General features: G+C 36.3%; 1 non-coding gene across 1 annotated transcript; it reads right to left on the bottom strand.

Annotated features, from left to right (window-relative positions):
- Positions 1-9,642: 9,642 nt before the first annotated feature.
- Positions 9,643-9,784, bottom strand: LOC118594380. The gene has a single exon (XR_004946369.1). It is a non-coding gene; the product is annotated as a small nucleolar RNA SNORA67 (small nucleolar RNA).
- Positions 9,785-10,020: the final 236 nt, after the last annotated feature.

The following is a 10,020-nucleotide window of genomic DNA, read 5'->3' as shown; positions in this document are numbered from 1 at the left end:
TATGCACAAATTATTTCAGAATTTGAAAAAAAAAAACCTTAGTAGGAAACATACAGAATTAAAGGAATTAAACAAAAATAACCTTCATTTGATTTAAAAATAAAAATAAGACATTCGGATGTATACAAACATTAATAATATTTTGTAACATAAAAATGGTTGTATGTCCTCGAATAGAAGAATTAGATTATTGGTGTCTTTTATATGTTTTCAAAAAACCATTTATATATTGCTTAAAAAAAAAAAGCTGATTGCTCTGAGCTTGCCTTGCATTAAAGCAACCACTATTGATGTCTCATGAAAATTCATCAACATTAAAGAGCAATCAGGAGCAAAATATTTAAGTGACATTCAACATTTTTAATAAATAAAATTATGATCCTTGGACCACACAAATGGGAAAGAAATAGTGAGAAAACCACCACACTTTGAGAACAATTTTTCCAATTTGTTTACTTTGTTTTCTGATATTTGGAAAATAAATTATAATTAGTATAATTAATGGATCATTATAAGTTGATAACATTTAACATTTTAAAGTAATCTACAAATTATATAAACTCTTATTATGTAACATGTATCTTTCATTGGGTTAATAGTAATTTACCTTGCTATTCTTATTTATTTAGATTTTGACATTAGGAATCAATAATTTTATACGTAGTGCTGATGAAGAAAACACATAGTTGCATTCTAGTCTCTTTGTTTTTCAATTTACAATGAGACCTGAAAGAACAATATACATTTCATGCATCAGAATCATCATAAGGAACTTCAAATTATGTTCCAGTCTTATAAAATATTTTTTACTGTGCTGTATATTATGATGGCATGCTTTATTATATTTAAACCATCATCATTATTATTAATGTTCTTATTATTTCATTGTCAAAACGAGATTCTACTTCATTCTATAGTTGTCTGCTGTTACAATTTCTCAATTATTTTATTCTTGATAAATTTTAGTACAAAGATGGATGTGCAATCTGATTACAAATTTTAACTCCAATTGACCATAAACATGCAGTATAAGAATTATGAGCAAACATTAATGTTCTAATTTCTCTGTTCATGTAGCATGATCTGCTTTTGTTTTCCTTATGATCACTTCATACAGTTCAAAGCATTCTTCTTAAAGAAAATGATGATTTTATTAAACTATTAAATTGGATTCTGTAAGTCTTATATAGTGAAAATAAATTTCTATATTATAATCTCTTAAAAATTTAAGAAAGGAGTAGATTTTTGAAGATCACTATTATGTTCAAAAATAGATTCATTTGAATTTCATTCAAAACAGTGACTGCCATTCAATTACAAGCTTACCGATTTTTCCAAGTGTTAATATATTTCCCATCTCTTATGACATACATTTATTTTCTTGCATTAGATCCACAATTCCTATTTTAAAGGAAATGTTGAAATGTATTACACAGTTTTAAATAAAAAAAACCCTTAAATCCAGTTCTTGGTGTCTTTGCAACTGAATTTTCATACCCTATTTTGGTATGTAAAGAACTAAGTCATTCTTGTTTTGTGAATCCAAACAATACTCTAAAAACTTTATATTGAAAAAAATGTAATACTTGCTACTTTTTGCTGATTTAAAGAATGCCAACATATTATTAATATTAGAAGTAATTATGTAAAACTTCTCCAAATCCTTATGAGAATACTGAAGCGATAATTATATTTTATATTAGCATGCACCTGGTGAGCATATATGATAAACTATGCAGATATTAAAGAAATTTAGTAAATATTCATCCTGATTATTTGTGATTTAAAGACTCAGAATTACATATGTCTACATTTATATGTTTTATTTTGTAAGTTTGGTCAAAAAGTTGCAAAAAATGAGGTATACAAGCATATGAGCACCAATATGAGAAAACTTTTAAACTTTTAAAATTGTCTAAAGCAAGTCCACTAAAATTATCTAATTTTTAGTTCTCCTACAAATATACTGGAAAAAATTGCATTTAAAATTAAATGCATTGTCAATTTTAAAGGTAACTTTAATTAGCATACTACTAACTGAAAGTGAAGAAATTTTTGCTCAATTTGTCACATTAGCAGAGACTATCTTACTCCCTAAGTTTAATTACTTCTGACAATGTTATTAAAGACATACTAAATGTACTAGTATTTTTGCATATGTTGTTCCACTATCTTCATTTAGAAATGGAGAAAATTTTAATGATCACTGAAAAAATATATATTCAATTAATAGAGTATAATAGAAGACAAAATAAGCAGATGTTTTATTATGTATATTTTTAGTAAGGCCTTCAATCTACTGAGTACATTGTTCCAACATGTACATTATCTTTATGTAATTAAAATCTGTTGCTAGTGTCATAAAACACCCTAATCATGAAATGTGCTATTATTCCACAGATGTAATGTGTAGATACTATTTTTATATCTGTTTCCAATTCCCCTTTCTCTAGGCTTTAGTTTAGAATCTTTAGTTTAGAATACTTTTCTGTATATAATAGATCACAATGTATTTTTTCAGAGTAAATATTCTATAATTTATGCTACATTATTTTCTAAAGAGAGAAAACAAAAAAATAAAGAAAATAATTGTTATTGGAATTTGTGAGTTTAAAATAAACGATCCCATGCTATATTGTTGAGAATTTTGATATGTTAATTTTGGCACATAATATTGGATATAGTTAAGAAAGACAATGGATGACAATTTTGCAGATTCTGAGATTCAAGGAATATTGAGACATCTAGACACTGATACTCCATCCCTTGCTATATATCTAATTTCCATCTCTACCACCGTAAGAATTTGGTGACACAAATGAACCCCAAGATTCACAGAGCCCTTATATTTGGCTGCAATGTATGTGACAAGATGTAAGGTAGTATGTTAACTTTCTAGAGGATCTCTATCAGGTGCACTCTCAGCAGCACACTTAATCTTTATAGAAATCTACAAATCCATCTATGAGCTATTGTCTTCAAAGATGGAAGTTCAGATACAAGATAGATTCCACAACTTACAGATTTCATTAAGAACCACATCCCACAGGGCCACATATCTTCTTTTCCAACTCTGTAAATAAATGATCTTTCAAGGATTCTTCTATGCATATCTTCAATTACAAAAGGTATTAAATTCAGGTACTTTCAAATCATGTCTTTGTATCAACAAACACATTGCCCTATATTTAAATCTTGAGTCACTTCACCATCATCATTGTTACTTAGTAACTTAGTTGACAGCATCCAATAACATTTTGAAAAATAGGACAGAAAACCATAAAGCAACAAATAATTCAAATAATGTGAACTGAACAGGTCTGGAGAAGGTAAACAAATAGGCTAACTACAGTTCTTCACCTCTCTCTCCTCTCATATATATCCAATCCTCAGGCCTCATTCCCATCTCTGTCACAGACCATATGTGGCAGCCTGGCTCTCTTCTGTGGTGGTATTTTATTTCTGCTCTAATAAATAAAGCTTGAATGGAGATCAGAGGAAAAAGCCAGCCACTGTATTAAACATAGAATTTAGGCAATTGTAGCACATACTTTTAATCCTAGCATTTAGAAGTCAGAGATTCATCCAGATCTCTGTGAGTCCAAGGACACACTGGGAACAGAGCCAGGTGTGGTGACACACCCCTTAAATTCCCAGCCCTAGTTAACCATAGAGGTCTAGTGATCTGTACAGACAGACAGGAAGTGATAAAACTGGGCAGAAAGAGGAAGTGATGTAGCTGGGCAGAAAGAGGGATTGAGATGGCAGGGCACAGAAAGAATATAAGTGTGTGTATTCAGGGAATAGCTCTCTTTGGATAAGGCTTTCTAGTGGTAAGAATGTGGCTGGCTTCTTTCTACTTCCCTGATCTCTCAGTTTTTAACCCCAATATCTAGTTGTGGGTTCTTTATTAATAAGACCATTTAAGATTTGTCTTACACTCCTCTGTGTCTTCATGTCCCTCAGATCACAGAGATCTTCTCTTGCAACTCTCCTTCCCAGGCATCACATAATCCCATCTCCTTCAGCTGAATGTTTGTTGTTCCCATCCAGCTCCCATGCCCTGTATTTCTGCAGCTTCTCTGACCCAAGTAAACACACAGAGGCATATATTATTTAAAATTGCTTGGCCATTAGCTCAGGCTAACTACTGACTAGTTCTTATACTTTAACTCAGCCCATTTCTGTTAATCTATATGTTGCCACATGTTTTGTGGCTTTACCTATGTGCCATTACATGCTGCTCCCTGAAGGCAGGCTGGCACCTCCTGACTCTGCTCCCAGAATTCCCAGAATTCTCCTTGTCTGTTTATCCCACCTATACTTCCTCCCTGGCTACCAGCCAATCAGCATTTTATTTATCAGCCAATCAGAGCACATTCACAGCATACAGAAAATCCCACAGCACCTCCCCTTTTCTGTCTAATCAAAAAGGAAGGTTTTAACTTTAACATAGTAAAATTACATATAAGAAAAAAGTTATCAAGCAAGAATTACAATTTTAATATCTAGTCTATTTGTACTTGGCAAAATTAAAGAAGATCCTATATTTGTAAGTCTAAATTTTCATATATATCTTATCTCTTATCATAACCAAGGAAAACCATAATTATAACTATCTAGTCTTCAATTACATGAAAAACCTCAGAGGGATATAATATTACCTATGTAAACAGGAAGAGCATTGTAAGCAACTTCCAAAAATCTAGAATGACAGTGACAGTTGGCTACCTGGAAAGTTACCCAAAGTTCCTCTGCAACATTGGGTCATCCATCTTCAGCCCACAGACCTAGAGTCTTTCAATTTTCACTTTGACCTGGAGAATGTCTAGCAGTTTCTTTTGAGAATTGAGACAATGAGTATTTAGTGTAAGACAACTCTTGCTTGATACTTTCTATTTGGCCAATGGACAACAAAATACCAGGAACTTAGATTTTTCTTTCAATGGATAATACTCAAACTTTTCTTTTCAAAAACATTAAAGACACCAGTTGGTATTTTTCTTTTATTTTTTTTTTGGAAAAAGAATTATAGTAGATTTCCCCCTTGGGGCATGAACTATTTTATTCTAGATTCCTTGATAGTCTAAGTATCAGACAGTTTCATCTGACTGAATGGCCTCAAATCCAATCAAAAAGTAATTACACTCCCAATGACATATTGGTAAACCTATATATCAGAGCACCACTCAGCACTTATCAGAGAATATTTTTCTTTCAGTAGATCTTAATTAACAGAGTCATATATGGACAATGTGATGGACTTTGGAGCATTCAGTCTCAGTCCTGATTTTTTTTTAATTAAAATTCCACTTCATAAAACTTCTTCATAGTTTTATGTGGTAAAGGAAATAAAAATATTGTAAGTGCCTTAGGTGGTGGATGACTACAATGAAAGAGTGTCATCAAGACACAACATGACTGATACTCATAGGAATGCCTAGAAATTATGACAAAATGAACAAGACCAGGCAAAATGCCAGTGCTGAGAAGGGGAAGTGAGTGAAGTCCCAAATGTAACCAAGAAGCAACTTAAAATGAAACTCAGTTTCACCTCAATACACTTTCACTGAGTTTAACAACTATACTCCAAGGAATCCCTATGTCCAGGAGTAGTTGGCCAACACAAAACAGACTGCATGTTGTCATGTTGTTTGTTTGATTTTAACAAGCACTATTTTGTGTTGATATTTCTTGCCTTATTGTTTTTTGGTTGCTTGCTTTGATTTTTTGCTTTTGAATTTTGGTCCTTTTTTGAAAGAGAGGCAGAGACAGAACATGAAGATGGATTGGTAGGAACATGGGGAGGATCTGGGGATGCAGAGTTAGAGAGGAAGAAATCTGATCAAATATGTTGTATGAAAAAACTTTTAAAGAAAATATTTTTAAAAACCTATCAGTTGTGTATTTCTTGATGAAAATCTGAAGATTTCGGCAGCAACCCTACCCTATGCCAAGTAGATGGGGTGGGAGAAACTCAGCCAAAAGCACCAACCAAGAGCCCCACCTGGTGTCATAGGCATTGAGTGGTTGGGCACCATGTGACATCTTTGTGATGATGAAGAATGTCCCAGCCTAGCACCATGATGAACTGAGTGAGACAAGGAGACCCACATTCAGGTCTTTTGAAGTTTGCTCTGGACTTTAAGCAGAAAACTCAGGCTCACCTGGTACCTTGCAGGACCAAATGGGCACTATTAGAGTGAGCAGAGATGGCAAGGGAGCTGACCTTGACCAGCTGCAAAAGACAGGAAAGGGAACCCTGCACTTTATTTGGGCAGCACAGCAGGCAGAGCTGACTGCTAACAAGAGAGAGCAGAGGTGAGCCTATCCTGCAATCATGAGCTTGGGAGACCTAACCCCATCCCTCATCTGCCTTATGGAGGCATGGGCTGGGGAGAGTTGCTCTTCCAGTGCCCCAACTATCAGGACATAGGCAGGTGGGAGAGTTGACCCTGAGGTAACAAGAGTAGGAGAACTGACCCCCTTGTACCTATGGTTTTTTCCTCTGGTTCCCGCCAAGCCCCAGTAGTCCCATAGCCCACTTACAAAATAAACATACTGGTGCTTATATTTTTAAACTGCTTTTGGTTTTTTTGTTTGTTTGTTTGTTTGTTTGTTTGTTTGTTTTTAAACTGCTCGGCCATTAGCTCAGGCCTACCATTGTCTAGCTCTTACTTTTACTCTCAGCCTATTTTGTTAATAGATTAACATATAGATATGTCGCCATGTGTTCCGTGGCTTTACCTGCTGCCTTTACATGATGCTCCCTGGATGCCAAGCTGTTGTCTCCTCCTCTCTGCCTTCGTGTTCTCTCAATTCTCCTCTCTGCTAGTCCTGCCTATACTTCCTGCATGGCTACTGGCCAATCAGTATTTTATTTATCAATCAATCATCCACAGCACACTCCCCCAACCCCACAAGTGCAACACTCCAGAGAGCAGGCACTGAACCTCATCAGGGCAGCAAAACAGAGTCAAGCCTGTCGTCAAAGGTATGGGTGAGCCAGCCCCGAAGTTGTCAGAGAGCTATCACCGTTTCTCATGTGTCCTTTGGCAGCAAGTCCTGAGCGGTCCCTCAACCTCATCAACTGCAACATTTCAGAGAGCGGGCCCTGCATCTCACTGGGATAGAGCCATCGGTGTTGGCAAAGGCGTGGGTGAGCCAGCACCGAAGTTTGTAAACCTACTATTCCTCCTCCATGTAGCAGTGTGGGTGGTGGATAGTTGCCCCCTTTACCCCTGCGCCTTAGTGCCTGCAACAGGCAAGAGAGCCCTCCTGCCCCATTTCCAGGTACAGCACTCAGGGAAGAGGGCCCTGTACCTTGCAATAGTAACAAAATAGAGTTGACCCTGATGATGTAGGTGTGGGAGAGCAACCCTTGAGGGCTTGGAAGTAGGAAAACTGGCTTCAGCCTCTGCTCAATCGTGCAAAAAGTGAATTAGCTGGGGCAATGCTGGAGAGCTCACTCTGGTGGTGAGGACAGGGGGCAACTGACAGATGGACCAACTCTGATGCAGCCCAGGACTAGAACCAGGGTCAACACTTAACCTGCCCCAACACCCACCCCATCTACGATCTGCTGGAGCACAGGAAGGAACCTGACCCACAGACCCAAAGCTGCAGAATCTCCACAACACAGAGAAACAACAGGATATCAAAAAAGAGACCGGTGCGGGCCCAGCATTCATGGTGGAATAGAAACTAGAGGCCTTGAACCAGACAAATGACTCTGCAGTGAACACTTGAAAGAAACACAGACAAGAGGGGTTTACTGTGTCACACTGCAGCTTCCATGATGAGTTTTTAAATTATTTTCCTTTTATTTTTTCCGTTTCTTCTCTTAATTTTTGTTGGGGAGGTGGGTGCCGGGGTGGGGGTGAATGTGAAGGTATGGGGAAGTGAATGGGATCCAGACACATGATGTTAAAGACACATAGAATAAATAAAAACAGAATATATATAATCAGTTGTGTATAGTAATATAAGTGTGAAAGTCAGCAATTTTAATGCTAACTAAGGGGTGGTTATGAGTTCAAGGCTAGGACGAATTATCAAGTAAGACACACTCAAAATAAAACTGATCCTGAGAGATGGTTAAGGCAAAAATGTACTTTCCATGTCAGTATGAGAATGTGAGTTCTGCCTCAGAAATACTGGTCAATAATGCTGGGTTTCAGATTTATACCATTTTGTTCCATGAATTAGTGGTGACTTTTAATGAAACATTAATGGCAAATGAAAGAATACGACATTAATTTATAGCATGACACTGTTTATAGATTCGTTTCTTCAGATACTTTTACATAGTAGCAGTTCCTACATATGAATCCTTATTTTAAACTTAGAACATATGTAATTTTGAAACACTAATTATTTTTCAAAAGACCATTAAGCATATCTTCTATGTTACAAGGTAAAAACAATCATTTTGGCCAACATTGTTTAGGAAGAGAAAATCAGACAAACAATTTTTCAATAATTATTTCAGGTCTATCAGAAATATTGATAGAAAAAAATGGCATACAGTGTAATGGATGGAAATATAATTGCTATTATTTCTTTTCACATTGTTAAATGGTATGCTCCATATATTAGTTTATCATTAGGCTAGCTCTGCTTCAGAATTTTTGGTATTTTGAACAGAAATGATTAAAGAGGTTATTAGTACATCTAACAAGAAGAGGTCTCACAGTCTTTAAACATTACCCTATCATCTGTGCCAAAGTGTTCAGCATCATTATGCTTCCACAATAGCAATTTAGCACTGCATTGGAGAGGAAGTAATCAATATAGGCAAGCAGTGCTAGCAGGAGCAACCAGAAGGGCTGCAGCATTTACTGTGATGCCTTTGTGAAATCAATGCGGCCTCTACAGGATGCAGCGTCTTGTCTCAGCTTCTAATGTCAGTAAGTGCCATGCACTACAATTATCAATCTTCAGCTGGTTCTGATATTCACCTTGTGTTTTGCAAAGTACTCTTTGATTTGTCATAGAAAGAAAAATTTGAAAAACAAAAACACTGGAAACCGTGCTTGTCATCACTGAAAATTGTTGAACTATATATATGTTTAAACCAATAATATCATATACAGATATTATAGGTATTTAAGCAAAAGTGGAATGAGAAAGTTAGAGTATTTTTTCTCTAAAGCAAAATGTCCTTAATTACCCTGCATCCTTTTTGTTACTTAATAACTGAATTTCTTTTATTTGCCTCAAAACGTGATGTTTATTCAAAGAGAAAAGAAAACAAAAACCAAACAAACAAAACCAGTATGTCCATCCCCTGGCTCCCTCCTCTCCCCCCTCCAGCTGCTCCTCAGCCTCCAAGGACTGAATCCTGGCCAGGGCCAGGTAGCAGGACAGCCCCTCAAATGAGGTCACCATTGAGGGGCATCTTTTCAATGGAGGTGTTGCAGAATGTCTCAATGAGTATTTTTGTCTTCTGTTATCATGTTAATAGTTACACCTTTACAGCCAAAGGGACCACCAAGGCCAATTCTGTGGATGCAGGTTTTCCTGTTGGTGGGAAGGTTGTAATTGATGAGGGAGATCTGCTGCACATCAATGCCTCTGGCCTAGGTCAAGAGAGATGACAGAGCTGTCAGAGGATAAAATCTATCCAGACTGACTAGGCATACATGTAGGCAGCCAAAGGCAGGCAAAGGCAACAAATATCCCTTGTTCCCCAGAGACCTCAGGCATGCCAGGTTTTCTTCCAAGTTGCTATGTTCCTGAAAAGGGCACTAGTCAGGCCCTTGGAGAGAGAATCACCTTAGACTATTAATTGGATTTCAAATTAGAATATCAAATGTATCAATATTAGTCACTGGAATCAGTACCTGACTGTGTAGAAATAAATGACAAAAATGGGATTATGATTGATCTATAAGGGACAATATTCCTTTTTGTTTTGTTTTGAATAATTCCTGACTTCAATTTTCCCTCTTTCCCCTCTTCTTAGCCTCTCCCAACCTTCCCTCTTTCCTAGATCTATTCCTTCTCCTTTTCCTTCAG

The sequence above is a fragment of the Onychomys torridus genome, chromosome 12, assembly GCF_903995425.1.
Source record: "Onychomys torridus chromosome 12, mOncTor1.1, whole genome shotgun sequence".
Classification (NCBI taxonomy): domain Eukaryota; kingdom Metazoa; phylum Chordata; class Mammalia; order Rodentia; family Cricetidae; genus Onychomys; species Onychomys torridus.
The sequence above is the reverse complement of the archived record's forward strand: the minus strand, read 5'-3'. Positions and strand labels throughout refer to the sequence as shown.